The 23792-nt window shown below is 48.3% G+C and overlaps 1 pseudogene; it reads left to right on the top strand.

Moving 5' to 3' along the window:
• The first annotated feature begins 22083 nt into the window (after nucleotides 1-22083).
• LOC127293910 (daphnetin O-methyltransferase 1-like) lies at nucleotides 22084-23655 on the top strand (annotated as a pseudogene).
• The last annotated feature ends 137 nt before the right edge of the window (nucleotides 23656-23792 follow it).

Below are 23792 nucleotides of genomic sequence, written 5' to 3' on the forward strand. Positions count from 1 at the left end.
CGAGTCTCACCCTTGAAGAGATTCCAAAGCCTACAAGATGAGGCTCTTGTTGCTGCGGTAGACGTTCACTTGCCGCTTGCAAAAGCGCGTAGAAGATCTTGATCACGATCGCTTCTGGCGCCACGAACGGGCAGCACCTCCGTACTCGGTCACACGTTCGGTTGTTGATGAAGACGACGTCCACCTCCCGTTCCAGCGGGCAGCGGAAGTAGTAGCTCCTCTTGAATCTGACAGCATGACGGCGTGGTGTTGGTGGTGGTGGAGAAATCCGGCGGAGCTTCGCTTAAGCGTGCGGGATATGGTGGAGGAGAGAGAGACCGCTAGGGTTTGGGGAGAGGGGCGCCGGCTAGGGCACCCTTGAGGGGTGCGGCCATGGTGGTGGCTTGAGTGGCCGGCCAGCCCCTCTCTCCCCCTCTTTATATAGGTGGAGGCCCCAAGGTTTAGGTCAAAGAGTCCGAATAAGACCCCAACAAAACCTTCCAAGTGTCCAAACCTAGGGGGAGTGGGACTCCCCCCTTTCCTTGGTGGGGTGGCCGGCCACCATGGTGGGGAGTCCACTTGGGACTCCTCCTCCCTTAGGTTGGCCGGCCAAGGTGGGTGGAGTCCCTCTGGGGTTCCACCTTCCATCCTTATTTCTTCCGGACTTTTCTAGAACCTCCTAGAACCTTCCGTAGAACCTTCCGGATCATTTTAATTCACATAAAATGACATCCTATATATGAATCTTATTCTCCGGACCATTCCGGAACTCCTCGTGATGTCCGGGATCTCATCCGGGACTCCGAACAAATATTCGAACTCCATTCCATATTCAAGTACTACCATTTCAACATCCAACTTTAAGTGTGTCACCCTACGGTTCGTGAACTATGCGGACATGGTTGAGTACTCACTCCGACCAATAACCAATAGCGGGATCTGGAGTTCCATAATGGCTCCCACATATTCAACGATGACTTTAGTGATCGAATGAACCATTCACATACGATACCAATTCCCTTTGTCACGCGATATTTTACTTGTCCGAGGTTTGATCTTCGGTATCACTCTATACCTTGTTCAACCTCGTCTCCTGACAAGTACTCTTTACTCGTACTGTGGTATGTGGTCTCTTATGAACTTATTCATATGCTTGCAAGATATTAGACGACATTCCACCGAGAGGGCCCAGAGTATATCTATCCGTCATCGGGATGGACAAATCTCACTGTTGATCCATATGCTTCAACTCATACTTTCCGGATACTTAATCCCACCTTTATAACCACCCATTTACGTAGTGGCGTTTGGTGTAATCAAAGTACCTTTCCGGTATAAGTGATTTACATGATCTCATGGTCATAAGGACTAGGTAACTATGTATCGAAAGCTTATAGCAAATAACTTAATGACGAGATCTTATGCTACGCTTATTTGGGTGTGTCCATTACATCATTCATACAATGATATAACCTTATTATTAACAACATCCAATGTTCATGATTATGAAACTAATCATCCATTAATCAACAAGCTAGTTAAGAGGCATACTAGGGACTTCTTAGTTTGTCTACATATCACACATGTACTAATGTTTCGGTTAATACAATTATAGCATGATATATAAACATTTATCATAAACATAAAGATATAAATAATAACCACTTTATTATTGCCTCTAGGGCATATCTCCTTTAACTACTTGATCGATGCACAGGAGTGGAAAAAAGGAAAGGCGGACAGGTCCGGAGAGGAGAGCAAGCGTCCATGGAACGTAGCTCTGTTGCGTCCTTTCTACTCTTGAAGTGGTGGTGTAAGAAGTTCCTTTTTGTACCTTATATGCTATGAATAAAAGATGCCGGAACCTTGAAAGAATCTCGGGGACTACCCCAATAAGGTTGCATGTAACTTGTTTATTTTTTCACTTTACCGGTTGCTTATTGAATGTTTTTTCTTTCCGGTTTAGTAGTGTGCTAAATCCTACCGGAGTCTTCGACTCTGCTGCTGTCCGCAAACCGGCTTCATGGCAAGCAAGATAAACCGGTAGGGGATAAGCACATGAACTGCGAAGAGGGAGAGCAGGAAAGAACAATCCGGAAAATTTAACTAACCCCGGTTAAACCGGTTTTTTGCAAAATTTCGAAGTTATTTCTAAGTTCAAGAAAGTGCTTGTTTGGTGAAAGAACCTTGTGCTCATACGCCAAAGAACGCCCAGAGAAGGCAGGCAGAGCCAAGGCAAAAGAACCAAGTATGCATCGAATTGGATGCGGAAACAATCTAGAAATCTTTGAAGTGCAGGATAAAAGCAAAACCATGAGCAAATATGCTAAGGCAAACATAAGATAATTAACACCGGTATAGCATACCGGCATAAACTGTTGTGCCACAACCAAAAGCAGATTTAAAGTTTTACATCATAAGCCCCGGCATACCGGGGCAGAATTTAACAGAACATTGTTTTAAGGCACGCAGGGCCAAACAGCACGACAAGGTAAATCTTAAGGCAGGTAATCAGGCAGCAGGGGCTTCCGGAGGAGCGTCGCCAGCATCAGCGTCGTCTAGAGGCTCCTCCTCGGCTTCATCCTCCTCCTCATCAAGATAATCTTTGACGTCAGGAGGGGGAGGGATGAAGGTGCGCATTTCGGCGTACTCCGCGATATGGTACGCACGATCCTGCCGCTTAGCGGTGAGAATCGGGTCCAGATCGGTTTCCGCGCCTTCGCGCACTCTGGTGAGGGCATCCAGGTTGAGCTCCGGGTACCAGGAACAAGCGACGCGGAGGGCAGAGTCCGCTCCAGCGCGGGCAGCAGAGCACTGCCACTCGCGGATCCTCCTGCCGGCGCCCTTGAGACGGTCGCTGATGAGGGAGAAAGTATCCGGCACCTCCTCACCAGGCCACAGGGTCCTGAAGAGCTGGGTAGCTACATCAGGAATGTCAGATAGATTGCGATCTATGGCGCGCATGTGAGACACCCGCGCATTAAGCGCGACCAAATGGTCATTGGGCGTCCATGGCACGGTAAGATTCGCTTGGCCTTGGGCGGTGCGGCGCGCGTCAACCTTCTTGACAGCGTACTTCTGGGAGTCCGAAAAGAGGCCTGTGCGAAGAAAGAAAAAGGCTAAGGAAAAGAATCCGGAAGGAAAAGAGACCGGAAGGAAAAGAATCCGGAAGAAAAAGAGACCGGATGGAAAGATAACGAAAAGAAAATGGGGTCGGAAGAAAAAAGGCTAGTATGCAGTAATCAGGTATGTAAAAGAGAAGGACTTACGGTAGGCAAGTGTATCAGTTTGCAGGATCAGCTGGTTGCATTCCCTGTGCTCCTCCTCCAGCCGCGCGGCTTTCTCCTCAGCACCTTTCCGGGCCTTGGCCAACTCCTCCAGCTCAGCCCGCAGTACCACGGTGGCATTGCTGGCGTCCTCCAGAGCCTCGTCCATCTTGGCCGCTGCATCAGCTTCAGCGGCTTTGAGGGCCTTGGCATGATCAAGCCCCAGCTGAATGAGCTGGGACTTGAGCTCCTGGTAGCTGGTCTTGTGGGCGCTCAGCTCCTCCTGATGCTGCCGGATGAGCTGGTCCTTCTTCCCTGCAACCCGAAAAAGAGGATGTTAACAAGGTTATGCTAGTAAAAATGAAAAGGAGACCAAGTTAACAGGAGAAAGAAAAAATCGTACGTTGGGCGGCGGCGAGCTGCTCCCTGAGAGCATCAATGGAAGCTTCCGGGATCACTGTTAAGCAAAAATTATAAATGTCAGAAGGAGAAAGGTTTCCGGTAAAAAGATGCTGGTTGTACAAATTTACCTTGGCACTTATCGTGTGCCTCAGCGAGCTCCAGATGCTCCCATAGAAGCTCCTCAAAGAGGGCCTTCCGAGCGTCAGCCGTGAGCTGTTCAAGAAAAAGAAATGAGTTAAGTTTTGCGCTAAGAACAAAGTTCTTAACCCGAAACTCGGGGACTGGCAATGCCGGTTTTGCGCGTTTCTAAGATAAGTGGTGCGCTAAGAAGAAGGTGTTTAACCCGAAACTCGGGGACTGGCAGTGCCGGTTTCACGCTAAGTTTTTAAGTTAAGTTTTGCGCTAAAAGCTGCGCTCTCACCACAAAACTCGGGGACTGGCAGTGCCGGTTTCACGCTAAGTTTTTAAGTTAAGTTTTGCGCTAAGAGCTGCGCTCTCACCACAAAACTCGGGGACTGGGAAGATAGACAAGAGAGAAACCGGCATGAACCAAAGATAGAGCAAAGCCGGAAACAGAGAAACCGGTAAAGATTGAAAAAAGTTAGTAGAACATACCATCAGGTTGTTCGTGGAATCGTACCACGCGCTGTCAAGCTCCTTCACGGCGCTGCGAAGCCGCATGAAGTGCTCCTCGGAGGACCGGTCCCCGACAGGGTCAGGTGCCGGCAGCCTGTCCTTGCCCAGACCGCGGGTCGCCGGAGTCATGTCCGCGGCGTTCCACTTTTGGGCGTAGGGCAGGAGATGCCCCAGGTCCCGGCCTTGGCGTTGGAACTCAGTAATACGGCCAAGGAGGCCGGTGGCCTTCGTGGCGGTATCCTTGGCGGCCTTGGCGACGTGCAGCACCAGGGGCTGCTGGCCGCCGGAAGGGGCGCTGGAGGCCGTCGCCTTCCCCTTGATCAGCTTGGAGGCCTTGGGCGGCGGCGCAGTTGGAGCAGCCCTGGAGGGCTTGGCGCGAGGAGCGTCTGGCGGTGGCATAAGGATGGTTTGTGGAGAAGGGGGAGCGCTAGGCGCGTCACCCAGGTTGGAGCCTTCCGGCGCGGAAGTTGTCGTCTTTTCAAGGACGGGAGGAGCCGGAGGCTCCGCCCGCCCGGCAGCTTTTTCTTCTTCGGCGCCGATGTTGCTGGCGCCGGTGTCTTGGTTCTCGGGGAGAAAGGAAAGATCCTCCTCCGTGCGGTGATCTGATGATGAAGGGGCCGCACGCCCCGAATTTGTTGTGCCCCCCGAGAGGGAGGCAGAGGTGTTGCCGGCACCAGATGGTGCCGGGCTTGAGCGAGGAGGAGGGGTTGAGGTCCTTGCGGATCCTTCAGAGCCCGATGGCCTTGGGCCAAGCTTGAGCGCAGGGCTGAGAAAAAGAAAAGACAAATAGTTGAGAAAAAGCAACCGGAAAAAGAACTTGGCAAAAAAGAGGCAAGCCGGAAAATGAAAAACTTACCCGGAAGCAGTTGGCATCGCCTTGCGCCCGTAGCGGTGCACGCCCACTTCCTTCTCCCCCACGGGCTCGGTCCGGAAGCGCTTGGAGGGAGGGGCCTGGCTGGAACCGGCATTAGATGCCGGCTGCTTGTTCTTTTGGCCCTGGGCCATGAGTTTGTCCACAAACTCAGAGCCGGCCTCGGCGCGCAGGGGCGGCACACGCTCGTGGATCTATGAGTTGAATATGGCTAAGAAGCAATTCGCAGGAAAGCAATAGCGGTAAAGTACAAGAAACCGGAAAAGAAAGTACCTCGAGCATGGTCAGGTCATCGGAGGACCCGGTTGGCTCCGGCGGGTCCCGGCCAAGGCGCGCAGCCGGAGTCTTGCCCATCTTCAGATCCTTCCAAAAGATGTAGGGATCTGGGTCGAAGGAGTCAAGGGCGCGCTTCCGGCAAGTTCCTCGCCGCTCTGCTTCGATGAGGGGGAAGCGGTCCTTGGCCTGAAACATGAAAAAAGGAAAGTTAACAAAAGCAGAAAGTTACCGGCAAAAAACAACCCCAATTGCGTAATCTCTTACTTCTTGGGTCGGAGGGTTAGTAGTGCTGAGGGGAAGGAGGCCCCATTCCCAGTCAAATGGCATAGCAGTTTGGCAAATCTGCTTAGCCTTGCGAACAACGTCCTTCTTGCTAAGGGGACGGCCTGTGATCTTGGTAGGATCGCCAGGGCCGTACATCTCGCTCATCCTATGCGCACGGCGTTTCAGAGGAAGCACCCGGCGTGAAATAAAGGTGCGAACAATATCATCTGAGTAGATGTTGGTCTCCTTCTTCAAAGAGGCTGATACGTCTCCAACGTATCTATAATTTCCGATGTTCCATGCTTGTTTTATGACAATACCAACATGTTTTGTTCACACTTTATATCATTTTTATGCGTTTTCCGGAACTAACCTATTGACGAGATGCCGAGAGGCCAGTTGCTGTTTTCTGCTGTTTTTGGTTCCAGAAAGGCTGTTCGGGCAATATTCTCGGAATTGCACAAAATCAACGCCAAACCTCCTATTTTTCCCGGAAGGCTCCAGAACACCGAAGGAGAGTCGGAGGAGTGCCAGGGGGGCCCCACACCCTAGGGTGGCGCGGCCCAAGGGGGGGGCGCGCCCCCCTATGGTGTGGCCAGCCCAGGCCCCCTCCGACTCCGATTCTTCGCCTATTTAAGCCGTCGTGACCTAAAACCTCGACACCAATTGACGAAACTCCAGAAAGACTCCAGGGGCGCCGCCGCCATCGCGAAACTCCAATTCGGGGACGAACTCTCATTCGGCACCCTGCCGGACGGGGAATTGCCCCCGGAGCCATCTCCACCGCCGTCTTCACCGCCATCTTCACCGCCATCGCTGCCCCCATGATGAGGAGGGAGTAATTCACCCCTGAGGCTGAGGGCTTCGCTGTAGCTATGTGGTTCATCTCTCTCCCATGTACCTCAATACAATGATCTCATGAGCTGCTTTACATGATTGAGATTCATATGAGTTTTGTATCACTATTATCTATGTGCTACTCTAGCAAAGTTATTAAAGTAGTTCTATTCCTCCTGCACGTGTGTAAAGGTGACAGTGTGTGCACCGTGTTAGTACTTGGTTTATGCTATGATCATGATCTCTTGTAGATTGCGAAGTTAACTATTGCTATGATAATATTGATGTGATCTATTCCTCCTACATATGCATGAAGGTGACAGTGTGCATGCTATGTTAGTACTTGGTTTAGTCTGTTGATCTATCTTACACTATAAGGTTACTTAAATATGAGCATTATTGTGGAGCTTGTTAACTCCGGCATTGAGGGTTCGTGTAATCCTACGCAATGTGTTCATCATCCAACAAAAGTGTAGAGTATGCATTTATCTATTCTGTTATGTGATCAATGTTGAGAGTGTCCACTAGTGAAAGTGTAATCCCTAGGCCTTGTTCCTAAATACTGCTGAGTTACTACTGCTTGTTTACTGTTTTACTGCGTTACTATTGCTGCAATACTACCACCATCAACTACACGCCCGCAAGCTATTTTCTGGCACCATTGCTACTGCTCATACTTATTTATACCACCTGTATTTCACTATCTCTTCGCCGAACTAGTGCACCTATTAGGTGTGTTGGGGACACAAGAGACTTCTTGCTTTGTGGTTGCAGGGTTGCATGAGAGGGATATCTTTGACCTCTTCCTCCCTGAGTTCGATAAACCTTGGGTGATCCACTTAAGGGAAAACTTGCTGCTGTTCTACAAACCTCTGCTCTTGGAGGCCCAACACTGTCTACAGGAAAGGAGGGGGAACGTAGACATCAAGCACTTTTCTGGCGCCGTTGCCGGGGAGGAAAGGTAAAAGGTACTCACACTCCGGATCTCGGCTACCAAGCTATTTTCCGCCATTGTAAGTACTCGAAGCTATTTCCTTTAGATCCTGCAATTGCAACTTTTTGTTTCTTGTTTACACTAGTTAGGCATAATGGAAAACAACAAAAAAATTGGTGAGCTTTTTAATCTTTTTCCTGATTTAGAATTGTTTGATGCGAAAATTAAAAAACCTATGGAACCTTATTTGCATGCTAGTAGTGATGTTATTAGTATGAATGCAATTACTGCTAATGCTATGAAGAAGTCTAAGCTTGGGGAAGCTAGTTTTTGTGGTCTTTTTAGCTTCCCATCTTTAGGGGAGAAAATTTGTTCTGATAATGCTTTATCTCCCATATGCGATAACTCTAATGATGCTTCTGATATTTTAAATCCACCTGCTGAAAGTATTCCGTATAAAATACCCATGAAAATTATTGAACGTGTTATGGACAACCACTATAAAGGGGATGGAACTGTCCATCCTAGAGATCATTTACTGTTTTTGCACGAATTATGTGGGTTATTCAAGTGTGCAGGTATCTCTATGGATGAAGTGAGGAAGAAGCTATTCTCTGTTTCGCTGTCTGGTAAAGCGGCGCATTGGTATAAATTATTGGAGAATAGACATTCTCTTGGTTGGGAGGAAATTGCATCTCTCTTTTATTCTAAATTTTATCCTCCGCATGAAGTGCATATTGATAGGAATTATATTTATAACTTTTATCCTCGTGATGGAGAGAGTATTTCTCAAGCGTGGGGGAGATTGAAATCACTAATGCTCAAATGTCCCATTCATGAGCTCCCCCGTAATGTTATTGTTAACAATTTCTATGCGAGGCTTTCAGGACAACACAAGGACTATCTGGACGCGTGTTCGGAGGGATCTTTCACAAGCAAGGAGGTTGAAGCTAGGTGGGATCTTCTTGATCGGATTGAGGACAACGCTGAAGGATGGGAGAACAATGAAGGTAAAGAGTCAGGTATAAATTATGATTATGAATGCATTGAAGCTTTTATGGATACCGATAAATTTCGAAATATGAGTGCTACTTATGGTCTTGACTCTCAAGTTGCTGCAAATCTTTATAAAGCCTTTGCTTCTCATTTCGAATTGCCTAAAAATAATTTTGATAAGTATCATGAACCTTTTAAAGAGGCTTGCATGAAGAATGAAATTGTTGTTAATTATTGCCATAAGCATGCTCAAACTCCTAAGAGTGCTATTTCCTATAAGCATGTTAATTTTTGTGGAATACATAGACCATGTGGAATTAATCAAATCAAAGATGAATATTGTATCCATCATGCTAATGAAAAAACTAGAAAGTGGTTTAGGGCTCTAGATGATCTTGGTAAAAAAGTTTGTGCCCTCTATCCTTTTATTTGTGAAGTTTGCCATGAAGTGGGTCATTTTAATTTTCAATGCTCCTCCAGTGATATATTGAACCCAATGAGTGCTGCAAATTTGTATTGTGATGATGAAATTACTCCTAATCAGCATGATGAACTTACTTTATTTTTGGGGTGTGAAGAATTGTCGAGAAAAATCTCTTTGTTACATATGAGTGATCTTGATATTGATGATGTCCTGCATGGGTGTTTTTCTTATTGCATTGATAATAGCCATACAAATACTTACATACAAAATATTTTAGAAGATGACACCTTGCCAAAATATGATAGGACTGCTGTGTGTTTTCAACTAATTAATGAAAAGGAGGGATTCCCCCAAGTTTCTTCTATTGTTTCTGAAAGTAAATCAGGTTATGCGGACAAACCACCCTTCAAGCCTCTTCCACCTAAAGGAGGGAACGAGGAGAAGGAAGAGAAGAAGAAGAAGGGAACGAAGAAGAAGAAGAAGAAGAAGGGGAATAAAAAGAAAGAGGTAACATCATATCCCCGCGTATATGAGATAACAATAGGTAACCGTAAGTATGTTGCTCCTAATGATTATTGTGATAATGAATCTGAATATGATGATCTTCCTATGCCCTTTACATACATTAGCAATCATGATTTGAATGAGCACACCACTTTTGATATTACAAATCTCTGGGAAATTGATTCTATTTCTTATGATGACACTATGCCTCCGATCTCTAATGATTATTATAAAGAATGCTATGATGTAGGTTCTAATTATCCTTATGAAACTTGTCATAGTCATGATTGGATTACCAAAAACAATCCCCTTAATAGGCAACTTTTTTACCATGTTCAAATTCTTGATAATAATCTTGCTCCAATTACTATTAATGAGAATAACTCTTCTTATGCCAAATTTAATGATACTTCTATGCATATGAACCATGATAAGAATATTTTAAGTGATGGGTATATTGTGGATTTCATCAATGATGCTACTGAAAGTTATTATGAGAGAGGGAAATATGGTTATATGCATCTTAATGATATTAAGTTTCCCCTCTTTATGTTGAGAATCTTGAAGTTACTCGTGTTTTATCCTCTTATGCTTGTCACTTTGTTCTTCATGAATTCATTTGTGTACAAGATTCCTCTTCATAGGAAGCATGTTAGACTTAAATTTGTTTTGAATTTGCCTCTTGAAGCTCTCTTTTGCTTCAAATACTATTTCGCGAATGGATTATTAAAACTGCTGAGCCCATCTTAATGGCTATAAAGAAAGAACTTCTTGGGAGATAACCCATGTGTTATTTTGCTACAGTACTTTGTTTTATATTTGTGTCTTGGAAGTTGTTTACTACTGTAGCAACCTCTCCTTATCTTAGTTTTGTGTTTTGTTGTGCCAAGTGAAGCCTCTAATCGAAGGTTGATACTAGATTTGGATTTCTGCACAGAAACAGATTTCTATCTGTCACGAATCTGGGATTTTCTCTCTGTAGAAAAATCAGAAAAATATGCCAATTTACGTGCGTGTTCCTCAGATATGTACACAACTTTCATTAGTTTTGAGTTTTCTGATCTGAGCAACGGAAGTATTTATTAGAAATTCGTCTTTACGGACTGTTCTGTTTTGACAGATTCTGCCTTTTATTTCGCATTGCTTCTTTTGCTATGTGGGATGGATTTCTTTGTTCCATTAAACTCCAGTAGCTTTGAGCAATGTTCAGAAGTGTTAAGAATGATTGTGTCACCTCTGAACATGTGAGTTTTTGATTATGTACTAACCCCTCTAATGAAGTTTATGAGAAGTTTGGTGTGAAGGAAGTTTTCAAGGGTCAAGAGAGGAGGATGATATACTATGATCAAGAAGAGTGAAAGCTCTAAGCTTGGGGATGCCCCGGTGGTTCACCCCTGCATATATCAAGAAGACTCAAGCGTCTAAGCTTGGGGATGCCCAAGGCATCCCCTTCTTCATCAACAAATTATCAGGTTCTTTCTCTTGAAACTATATTTTTATTCGGTCACATCTTATGTGCTTTACTTGGAGCGTCTGTGTGCTTTTGTTTTTGTTTTTGTTTGAATAAATTGGATTACATCATGCTTGTGTGGGAGAGAGACACGCTCCGCTGTTGCATATGAACACATGTGTTCTTAGCTCATGATATTCATGGCGAAGTTTCCTCTTCGTTAAATTGTTATATGGTTGGAATTGGAAAATGCTACATGGAGTAATTGCTATAATGTCTTGGGTAATGTGATACTTGGCAATTGTTGTGCTCATGTTTAAGCTCTTGCATCATATACCTTACACTTATTAGTGAAGAAATACATAGAGCTTGTTAAAATTTGGTTTGCATGAGTGGTTTCTCTAGAGTCTAGATATTTTCTAGTAAGATGTTTGAACAACAAGGAAGACGATGTATAGTTTTATAATGCTTGTAATATGTCTTTTATGTGAGTTTTGCTGTACTAGTTCATGCTTGTGTTTGCTTCAAACAACCTTGCTAGCCTAAACCTTGTATCGAGAGGGAATACTTCTCATGCATCCAAATCCTTGAGCCAAACAACACTATGCCATTTGTGTCCACCATACCTACCTACTATTTGGTATTTCCTGCCATTCCAAAGTAAATTGCTTGAGTGCTACCTTTAAACAATTCAAAATTTATCACCTCTGATTTGTGTCAATGTTTTATAGCTCATGAGGAAGTATGTGGTGTTTAGCTTTCAACCTTGTCATTTACTTTTGACGGACTCTCATATGGACTAGTGGCACATCCGCTTATCCAATAATTTTGCAAAAAGAGCTGGCAATGGGATTCCCAGTCCCAAATTAATTAACAAAAATAGACACTCCTCCATGGTATGTGATTGTTGGACGGCACCCGAAGGATTCGGTTAGCCATGGCTTGTGTAAGCAAAGGTTGGGAGGAGTGTCATCATAATAAAACTAAAATAAAAAGGCACTCCTTCATGGTATGAGATTGTTGGCAGGCACCCGAGGATTCGGTTAGCCATGGTTTGTGAAAGAAAGGTTGGAAGGAGTGCCACCCAAAAATAAAATAATTCACGGGAGCCGCTCTTGGAAGTCCGGTTGGCGAGGTAGTTAGTGTACCCATTACCATTCGTTGACAACAACAAACACCTCTCAAAACTTTACTTTTTATGCTCTCTATATGTTTTCAAAACCAAAGCTCTAGCACAAATATAGCAATCGATGCTTTCCTCTTTGAAGGACCATTCTTTTACTTTTATTGTTGAGTCAGTTCACCTATTTCTCTCCACCTCAAGAAGCAAACATTTGTGTGAACTGTGCATTGATTCTTACATACTTGCTTATTGCATTTGTTATATTGCTCTGCATTGACGACTATCTATGAGATATACATGTTACAAGTTGAAAGCAACCGCTGAAACTTAATCTTCCATTGTGTTGCTTCAATACCTTTACTAAGAATTTATTGCTTTATGAGTAATTCTTATGCAAGACTTGTTGATGCTTGTCTCGAAAGTACTATTCATGAAAAGTCTTTGCTATATGATTCAATTGTTTACTCATTGCATTTACATTGTTTCGAATCGCTGCATTCATCTCATATGCTTTACAATGGTATGATTAAGATTATGTTGGTAGCATGTCACCTCAGAAATTATCTTTTATCGTTTACCTACTCGAGGACGAGTAGGAACTAAGCTTGGGGATGCTGATACGTCTCCAACGTATCTATAATTTCCGATGTTCCATGCTTGTTTTATGACAATACCAACATGTTTTGTTCACACTTTATATCATTTTTATGCGTTTTCCGGAACTAACCTATTGACGAGATGCCGAGAGGCCAGTTGCTGTTTTCTGCTGTTTTTGGTTCCAGAAAGGCTGTTCGGGCAATATTCTCGGAATTGGACAAAATCAACGCCAAACCTCCTATTTTTCCCGAAAGGCTCCAGAACACCGAAGGAGAGTCGGAGGAGTGCCAGGGGGGCCCCACACCCTAGGGTGGCGCGGCCCAAGGGGGGGGGCGCGCCCCCCTATGGTGTGGCCAGCCCAGGCCCCCTCCGACTCCGATTCTTCGCCTATTTAAGCCGTCGTGACCTAAAACCTCGACACCAATTGACGAAACTCCAGAAAGACTCCAGGGGCGCCGCCGCCATCGCGAAACTCCAATTCGGGGGACAGAACTCTCTGTTCCGGCACCCTGCCGGACGGGGAATTGCCCCCGGAGCCATCTCCACCGCCGTCTTCACCGCCATCTTCACCGCCATCGCTGCCCCCATGATGAGGAGGGAGTAATTCACCCCTGAGGCTGAGGGCTTCGCTGTAGCTATGTGGTTCATCTCTCTCCCATGTACCTCAATACAATGATCTCATGAGCTGCTTTACATGATTGAGATTCATATGAGTTTTGTATCACTATTATCTATGTGCTACTCTAGCAAAGTTATTAAAGTAGTTCTATTCCTCCTGCACGTGTGTAAAGGTGACAGTGTGTGCACCGTGTTAGTACTTGGTTTATGCTATGATCATGATCTCTTGTAGATTGCGAAGTTAACTATTGCTATGATAATATTGATGTGATCTATTCCTCCTACATATGCATGAAGGTGACAGTGTGCATGCTATGTTAGTACTTGGTTTAGTCTGTTGATCTATCTTACACTATAAGGTTACTTAAATATGAGCATTATTGTGGAGCTTGTTAACTCCGGCATTGAGGGTTCGTGTAATCCTACGCAATGTGTTCATCATCCAACAAAAGTGTAGAGTATGCATTTATCTATTCTGTTATGTGATCAATGTTGAGAGTGTCCACTAGTGAAAGTGTAATCCCTAGGCCTTGTTCCTAAATACTGCTGAGTTACTACTGCTTGTTTACTGTTTTACTGCGTTACTATTGCTGCAATACTACCACCATCAACTACACGCCCGCAAGCTATTTTCTGGCACCATTGCTACTGCTCATACTTATTTATACCACCTGTATTTCACTATCTCTTCGCCGAACTAGTGCACCTATTAGGTGTGTTGGGGACACAAGAGACTTCTTGCTTTGTGGTTGCAGGGTTGCATGAGAGGGATATCTTTGACCTCTTCCTCCCTGAGTTCGATAAACCTTGGGTGATCCACTTAAGGGAAAACTTGCTGCTGTTCTACAAACCTCTGCTCTTGGAGGCCCAACACTGTCTACAGGAAAGGAGGGGGAACGTAGACATCAGAGGCCAGGAAGCTTACCACCCGGTTGGTTTCAGCATGATCCGTCTTCGGGTTGTAGCTCCAATTGGCCCTGCTAGGAGGCCCCGCTTGGAACGGAGGAAGATCGATGAGATTGGCGCGGCTGTTGTTCTTCACATAGAAGAAAGTTCCTTGCCAGGCGCGGCAGGACTCGAGGCCGGAAAACTTAAGGAAAGTGCTCCCTTGGCGGGAGCCAACGATGCAAGATCCGCACTCCACAGGCGGCTTGGGCTTAGGGATTTCCTTGCCCTGGACGGAATTGATCCGCAAACAAAAGAAGCGGGCAAACGTCTCACGAGTGGGACGAATGCCGATATAGGCCTCCATGAAGGTGGCATAGCAAGAAAGATAGAAGATGGCGTTGCCAGGAAGGTGGTGAGGTTGGAGTTTATAGAAATCTAAAAACTCTCGGAAAAAAGGGGAGGCAGGAAGGCCGAAGCCACGCTCAAAGTGAGCAAGAAAAACAACATGTTCACCGGGTTCGGGGTCCGGTTCGATTTCGTCACCAGGAATCCGGCAGGTGACTCCTTCCGGAATCCTCCGGGACCGGTATAACCAATCGATCTCGAACTCAGTAACATTGGAGCCCATCCAGGCTCCGCGGGTGATTGGGGAAGGCTCTGCGCCGGAAGATTGGCTAGAGCTACTAGAGGCTTGGCCAGAGCTACTCGCTTCTTGGCTACCGGAAGCTTGGCTAAAGCTACCGGATTCTAGATGGCCACCGGACTCTTGGCGGCTACCGGATTCCTGCTGGTTGCCGGAATCGGTGTCCATCGGATCTGAAGCCGTGGATTCGCCGGGAGATTGTCTACGGCGCTTAACGGAAAAAGAAGAAGAGGATGCGGAGGAAGATTCCTCGTCAGACATTGGATGGGTAGGCGAGAAAACAGAAATCCCACACTTGAACCCCGCGTTAAGATATACGAGTAAGAAGAAAACCAAAGAAAAAGAGGAAATAAGAACACCGTAGACCCAAGATCTGAAAAGCAAGCAAATGGCGAGCAAAGCAAGATTGGTACCAACCTTGAGCGGCGCAGTCGCTGAGGAGGGTGTTCGCCGGTGGTGGAGCGGACCTGCGGTCGCCGACGAGCACCGTCGACGGCGAGGCGGAGAAGCTCGCGAAGAAGCGCGAATGCAGCACGCGCGGTGAAGGTGCTGCTGAGGATTCCCGCACAGCAAAGTCCGGCGGAAGCACGGCGTGAGTTCGCCGGGTGCCGGAGCTTGAGCGAGCGACGGCGGACGGAGAGCGGCGGAAGCGCAAAGGCGAGGAGCACTGTGCGCGAAGGATGAGGAATGCGAAGAAGAGAAAGAAGAAGGGGCGGTTGTGCTTATAAAGGAGAGAGAAGATGGGCCGAAAACCGCTGGGCCGCGGCGGTTCGCCTCGCGGCCCGCGACGGTTCGCGCCATGGGCCGCCACGTGGCGAAGAGGTACACGCGAGAAAATGGGGGGCCACACGGAGGCACACACGGGATCCAAAACGGCTAGTGGGATCCGCAGCGGTGCATTAAATGGGCGCGCGGGAGTCGAAGCGAAGTGACAACTGACTCTGGCGCGACAGTTAACAGTGCGCATGTCACTGACAGGCGCGGGGCCCAAAATATTCTCGACTTCGCCGAGGAAAGAATAAATGCAAATGATACCGGAGAAAAGAGATGCCGGAACGTGCCTTGCAAAGAGAAGAAAATGAACAAGGGTAAAGGTGCCGGAACCAAGCTCAAGGCATGAGTGATTAAACCGGTATCTTAAAAAAGATGAAAACCTGGCATGGTCTGTAGGATAGAATCCTCCAGACTATACCAGCTTCGGGGACTAATGTTGGGGGGATAACCCCCGGTATGCCAAAGGCATGCCAAATCGGATGGTTTGAGCCATCGAGATACCGGTTTAATCTTCTTACCGGAAGCCTGGTATGAGTTTAGGCTAAGTGAAGCTAAGCCGGTATCCCCAAGGGGGTATGCCAGAACCCGGTAAAGAAGATACCGGAAAGGAGGGCCTGTCGGCAGGACTGGTCAAAGATTCTCTTCAGAGCAAGAAGACAAGGATGAGCTAAGCAAAGCGGCTTTAATCAGAGCCCTGGCGCCAAAGAGAGGGATGACGCTAAAAGAAGCCGGAGGACATCAGCAGCCCTGATTAAAGAGGACCCCGGCGTCATCTATGATTAAAGTAGCTTTGTAAAGTAGTTTGTCCAGTCAAAGATGCCATTAGGGTTTCTTGTTCTGTAAGCCACCCTCTCCCCTATATAAGGAGAGGGGGTACTGCCTCTTACAGGCGCGAGACCACAGAAGGAATTAGGCAACAGAACTTGTAACCATGTTGAGATCAATGAAGCTAGCGATCTAGTAAAGAGTTCTTCCTCTTGTCTCTCTTCTTGTTTACCGGCCTTTGGTTGTGTTCTTGAGGAAAGCATCCGGAAGTTCTTCCCATCTAATCGCAAACCCTCCCCTGAATCCTCTAGCGTCCATTCGGCCCCAATCTAAGCCATCCTATGGCATCTGCTCGTTCACCACGACGACAAGAAATTATCTTTGTTATCGTTTACCTGCTCGGGACGAGCAGGAACTAAGCTTGGGGATGCTGATACGTCTCCGACGTATCGATAATTTCTTATGTTTCATGCCACATTATTGATGATATCTACATGTTTTATACACATTATATGTCGTATTTATGCATTTTTCGGCACTAACCTATTAACGAGATGCCGAAGAGCCAGTTGCTGTTTTCTGCTGTTTTTGGTTTCAGAAATCCTAGTAAAGAAATATTCTCGGAATTGGACGAAATCAACGCCCAGGGTCCTATTTTGCCACGAAGCTTCTAGAAGACCGAGGGGGAAAAGAAGTGGGGCCACGAGGCGCCGCCACAACAGGGCGGCGCGGCCTAGGTCTTGGCCGCGCGGCCCTGGCGTGTGGGGCCCTCGTGGGGCCCCCTGCGTTGCCCTTCCGCCTACTTAAAGCCTCCGTCGCGAAACCCCCAGTACCGAGAGCCACGATACGGAAAACCTTACTGAGACGCCGCCGCCGCCAATCCCATCTCGGGGGATTCTGGAGATCGCCTCCGGCACCCTGCCGGAGAGGGGAATCATCTCCCGGAGGACTCTTCACCGCCATGGTCACCTCCGGAGTGATGAGTGAGTAGTTCACCCCTGGACTATGGGTCCATAGCAGTAGCTAGATGGTCGTCTTCTCCTTATGTGCTTCATTGTCGGATCTTGTGAGCTGCCTAACATGATCAAGATCATCTATCTGTAATTCTATATGCTGTGTTTGTCGGGATCCGATGGATAGAGAATACTATGTTATGTTGATTATCAATCTATTACCTATGTGTTGTTTATGATCTTGCATGCTCTCCGTTATTAGTAGAGGCTCTGGCCAAGTTTTTACTCTTAACTCCAAGAGGGAGTATTTATGCTCGATAGTGGATTCATGCCTCCATTAAATCTGGGACAGTGACAGAAAGTTCTAAGGTTGTGGATGTGTTGTTGCCACTAGGGATAAAACATTGATGCTATGTCCGAGGATGTAGTTATTGATTACATTACGCACCATACTTAATACAATTGTCTGTTGTTTTGCAACTTAATACTGGAAGGGGTTCGGATGATAACCTGAAGGTGGACTTTTTAGGCATAGATGCATGCTGGATAGCGGTCTATGTACTTTGTCGTAATGCCCAATTAAATCTCACAATACTCATCATATCATGTATGTGCATTGTCATGCCCTCTCTATTTGTCAATTGCCCGACTGTAATTTGTTCACCCAACATGCTATTTATCTTATGGGAGAGACACCTCTAGTGAACTGTGGACCCCGGTCCTATTCTTTTACATCGCATGCAATCTGCTGCTATTGTTCTTTACTATTTTCTGCAAACAATCATCATCCACACTATACATCTAATCCTTTGTTACAGCAAGCCGGTGAGATTGACAACCTCACTGTTTCGTTGGGGCAAAGTACTTTGGTTGTGTTGTGCAGGTTCCACGTTGGCGCCGGAATCTCTGGTGTTGCGCCGCACTACATCTCGCCGCCATCAACCTTCAACGTGCTTCTTGGCTCCTCCTGGTTCGATAAACCTTGGTTTCTTTCTGAGGGAAAACTTGCTACTGTGTGCAACATACCTTCCTCTTGGGGTTCCCAACGAACGTGTGTGTTACACGCCATCACCTTCCGGGGGCACTTCCCCGTCCCGGCAGCGTTCCGGAATAGAGACTTCTGTCCCCCAGATCTTGGCTTCGCGATGGCGGCGGCTCTGGAAGGTTTCTCGTATCATGGCTTATTCTTTTAGGGTTTTCGCGACGGAGTCCTTAAGTAGGCGGAAGGGCAGCCTCGGAGGGGCCCTGGTGGGACCAGACACTAGGGGGCGCGCCCCACCCCTTGGCCGCGCCGCCCTGGCGTGTGGGGCCCCCCTGGCTCCCCTCTGGTCTCTCTCCGGTGTTCTGGAAGCTTTGTGGAAAAATAAGATACTGGGCGTTGATTTCGTCCAATTCCGAGAATATTTCCTTACTAGGATTTCTGAAACCAAAAACAGCAGAAAACAGGAACTGGCACTTCGGCATCTTGTCAATAGGTTAGTTCTGGAAAATGCATAATAATGACATAAAGTGTGTATAAAACATGTGTGTATCATCATAAAAGTAGCATGGAACATAAGAAATTATAGATACGTTGGAGACGTATCAGGCGGCGGCAGATCTCCTCGCGTCGACATGGTTCGCGGCGGCGGCGCCCGCTCCGATCATCAACGGCACTGCTGCAGGCGGCGGTGGCGGCCAGGGCTCCTCAGTGATCTCCGGTGGCGGACGGCCATGGCGGCGGGTAGGCGGGCCAGGTCTGAGCCCATTTGGGCTTGGTTGGGCTTATACACCTGCATCTCTGGTGTCCCGGGTTGGCTGTCGGCGGTGCTCCTGGGTCTGGGCTCCAGCATGAGGAAGCTTGGGCGGTGGCGGTCACCTCTTTCGTCGGAGGGGATCGGCCAGTTTCGTGGCTATTTTGGCGGGTCTCACGATCCGTCATCTAGTACCCGACGGCGAGGTGTGGCTGCCGGTGAAAACCGGCCTTGACTGCAGTCATGGCGGACGATGGCGGCGCCTGTTCATCGCATCCTTGTTGAAGGCATTGTTCCTGGAGCTGCGTTAGTCCCAGACGGCGTGGCTGCCGGTGAAAACCGGCCTAGACTGCAGTCATGGCGGACGATGGCGGCGCCTGATCGTCGCATCCTTGTTGAAGGCATTGTTCCTGCAGCTACATTCGTCTGGGCTGCTCCGGGGGAAACCCCAGACTCGGGTCTCCTGGATCGAACGATGACGGCGCGCAACGCTGTTCTCCCTATTGGGGGTATCGTTTTTGGAGCAGACAACGGATGGCGGTGGTGCTGAGGTGGAGCGGTGTGCTTTTGCTGTGTCGGCGTCGTCGAGTCGCCACGGCATGGTGCAGTGGTGTCTCGGGACGGATGCAGTGTGATGGACACGTGCAGGATGGTGGAGTCGTTTGGTACCGTGGCAGCATCGATGGCAGGCCGACATGGTCAATGCGATGATCTCTCTTGAAGATGGAGTCGACGAAGACAGCGGTAGCAACTTCTATGGCGTGTGGGTTGGCGTATGCTGAGAGTCTGCTTGACTAGATGTGCTTCTCATCTGCTATTAGGCGACCTGGGAAGGCATTTGGTTTTGGATGATATGAGTTGGTGAATTGTCACCCCCTTCATCCCTCTGTAGGTTTAGCGAGATGGCTTCGAGTTTTGATCTTTTGTATTGCTCTTGTAAGGTGTTGTGAATAATCTAATAAAAAATGCCGTGTACATCAAAGGATGCAGAAGTTGGGACGATATTTCCCCATTTCAAAAAAAAACTAGACGGATATTTTCCAGGCTAACACACATGTAGACTCGGTGTTGCAGACCAGTCGGCTTGGCTAACAGTACATGCAGGTGGAGATAAACTCTACAAGCAGTTCCTCCATCTAGGGCTGCAAGTGGCAGAGTTTGCGGGACAGTTTCTTGTCCGAATAGCACAGTTTAGTTAGATGTAGAGTTAAATTCGTAGTGCAATTTGCACTGTTCCAATGTTGCGGGATAAAGCGACACATAACGCTTAGAGCATCTCCACCGGTACACAGGCACCTCCATTTGAAGGGCGTCGGTACTGCATCCTTTATTTGGGGAATCCGTTTCCACATCAGCGCCCCAAACAGGTGGTCCCGATAGATGTTTTTTTACCTAAACTACATACTACATATTACTTAGAGTTTCATTTTAATATCATTCAGCATCGAGGAATGAATAATATTTTCGGTCAAATAAGAGTAAAACATTATTCACTCCTCAGCTTCTCTAGCCTACCACCTACTGGCCACCCGGCTCTGTGGAGGTGAACGATCGATCGGAGCTCTCTCCCATGCTCTCTACCCTGCTCCTCCGTCGTTGATCCCCAGCCGATCTCTCCGCCACGAACGTCAAGCAGGCGGCTCTATCCGCGGCCACCGCTTCTTGCAGCAGCTGCCGCTCCAGCTCCTCCCGCCGCCGACGGTGATCCAACTCCTGCCACTGTAGCCGGAGCTGCATCTCCGTCAAACGACGGGCCTCGTAGACTTCATCCTGACGCTGCGTCTCCTCCCGCAGCAACCGCCGCAGCGCAAGCTCCTCCCACCCCTTCTGCCGCCGCGCCTCCAACCGGTGCTGGTTATCTCCTCCTGCCGCCTCCGCGACTCCAGGAACTCCAGCCGATGCGCCTCCTCGAGCGCCACCCGGTTCTCCTCCTCATGGCGCTGCCGCTCCGCCTCCTGCCGCGCCTCCCCGCGCTCCCGCCACTCCGCCTCCTGGCGCGCCTTCGGCAGCAGCTCCGCCTCCTCCCGCTCCCGCCGCTCCGCCTCCTCGCGCTGCCGCTCGCCCGCATCGTAGGCATCTACGGTCGCCACTAGCGCCGCCTCCTCCCACGCCTCGTACTCTGCGAGCTGCGGGTCCGCCTCCACCACTTCTACGGCCGCCTCTAGCGCCGCCTCATCCCACGAATCCCACATTGTGCTTTTTTTCTAGGGTTTTTGCAGCAATGGCGGGGGAGGAGGGATAATATAGACCGCCGGCGAGGCAGGAAACATCCCGCGCGGCGCCATGGCGGGAGACTTTCCCGCGCAGCACCGTGGCGGGAGACTTTCCAGCCAGGCGTCGTGGCGGTAAAATATCCCGCGCAGCCCTGGCGTCAATGACAGGTGGTTCCCACGCCCAAAATTTTCAGCCTCGCGAGGCGCCGGCGCGCCCGATTCGCGCCCTTGTCGTAGGGGCCGGCACGGGGTTACCGGCGATTCTATTGGGCTCCAAAATTGGCCGGCGCCGTTTGGGCGCGCCGGTGCGAGCCCATTTTCGCCTCCGGCCTCCAAAATGCTATCGGGGCCGCTATCGGGGACGCTGGTGGAGATGCTCTTACCCCCATCCCACTCCGCCAACGGCACAACCGAAGTCCATCAGACCCGGTCTTACCCACGGCCACGGCCGGGCAAGAGGAACTGCCTTTCTGAAGATTGTGGCTCCTACCACAAAGGATTTTTTTTTCTTGTAGGAAAAACATACTAGTAGGTAACGGTATTTTGGAAATACCAGCAAAATACCGACCGAGATTTTCAAACCAATTAATTATTCCGTTCTAAATTTATAATAAATTTGATCAAATTATTTAAATATCAAAAAAATCGTTCAATAATATTTTTAGTGGTACGTTTTCTGCCGAAATATCAGAAATACCGACCGAGAAGCAAAACCCTGCCTACATGACACGAGCCTCTCCGCGCGAGATACAAAGTCGTACTCGTCTTCCAAGCGTAAGATAATGCAGAAACCCTTCGCTGACATTTGTTTAAGTACCTCGCCTTCCACGCGGCATTAGTTAAGTATATTGAGCTGCGGAACGCGAAGTTAATTTAGTAGAGGAGCTTCCGCTCAACAGTGGCTCAGCGGTGCACTCTACTTAAACCCTCGAATGCACCACATGGATCAGTCACAAGCTGATCAGCACCACAAAGAGAGCATCCATAGCCGAGAGAGAAAAAGAGAGCAATGGCGTCCCAGGTTCCGACTATCGAGGTTCCCACTGATGCTGAGCTGCTGCAGGCACAGGCAGACCTGTGGCGACACAGCCTCTACTACCTCGCGTCCATGGGGCTCCGCTGCGCCGTCCAGCTCGGCATCCCGACCGCCATCCACAACCTCGGCGGGGTCACCTCGCTGCCCGACCTGCTCACCGCCTTGTCCCTGCCCCCTAGTAAACAGCCGTTCCTCGGCCGCCTAATGCGTGTCCTCGTCACGTCAGGTATCTTTGCTGCCAGTAACGACTCGGGGCGTGGAGATCTTCCGCCTCAACCCGCTGTCCAGCATCCTGGTGGATGGCGTCGCCGCCGACGACCACCACATCCAGACATCCTTCGTGCTGGCCGTGACATCGCCGCACTACACCGAGGCCGCGCTGGGGCTGGCCGACTGGTTCAAGAAAGACACCCTAGGGCCCGTGTCGTCGCCGTTCGAGGACGTGCATGGCGCGGCGCTCTTCGACGACAGCATGGCGCTCCTGGACAAGGAGTTCGACGCGCTGGTCAATGACGCTTTGGCCGCCCACGACAACTTAGGGATCGGCGCGATCATGCGAGAGTGCCATGCCCTCTTCAACGGGCTTGAGTCTCTCACTGACTGCTGCGGCGGCGATGGGACGACGGCGAGGGCCATCACCAAGGCCCATCCCCACGTCCAGTGCACTGTGCTGGACCTTCCCAAGGTGATCGACAAAGTGCAGCCAGATGGTGTCGTCAACTATGTTGCTGGTGACTTGTTCCACACCGTCCCAAAGTCTCAGGCGGTGATGCTCAAGGTACGTCTGGCACGTACTACATTGTAGACGAATGGGAACTATATATATTACCACGTCTGACTATTAACAACAAAAATACGTTAAATTTCAAAATTCAGAAGATAATCAATTGTTCTCAACAAGCTAGGTTATACATTTTTTGTGTGTAGCTTGTACTGCACCACTGGAGCGACGAGGATTGCGTCAAGATCTTGTCTCAGTGTAGGAGTGCCATTCCTTCACGTGAGGAAGGAGGGAAGGTGATCATCATAGACATTGTGGTTGAACCTTCTCTCGGACCAATAATGTTTGAGGCCCAGATTCTGATGGACTTGGCTATGCTTGTGTACACAAGAGGCCGTCAGCGTAACGAAAATGACTGGCATGAACTCTTCATGAAAGCAGGGTTCACTGACTACAAGATTATCAAGAAACTAGGAGCACGAGCTGTCTTCGAAGTCTACAAGTGAAAGGTTTCGTAAAAAATCATCTATATATCACCGAAGAGCGTGCTCGTAAGACATGCAAGTCTGCTGTATGTTTTGTTTACAAATATAGATATGGTGTGCTCGAGGAAGGAAATAAAGGGAGTATACTGCTTTATATTCGTAAAGAAATTACTATAGCTCAGCAGCTTAAGTTTTAAGCATGGTTATTATACTATCTTGTATCTTTTCTTCCAGAAGTATTATAAATATTGTTGGTGTGCTTGTGTACGTATTATGTTTGTGTTCTCCATTTGGGCTTTGTTTGATGCTTAGACTTGCAGTGCATGCTATGTACTTCAAGGATATAAGTGCGGCCCTCGCAAATTTGAGGGCATTATAGTAATCATATAGAAAATGTGAAGTGA

Source organism: Lolium perenne, chromosome 4, assembly GCF_019359855.2.
Source record: "Lolium perenne isolate Kyuss_39 chromosome 4, Kyuss_2.0, whole genome shotgun sequence".
Lineage (NCBI taxonomy): Eukaryota > Viridiplantae > Streptophyta > Magnoliopsida > Poales > Poaceae > Lolium > Lolium perenne.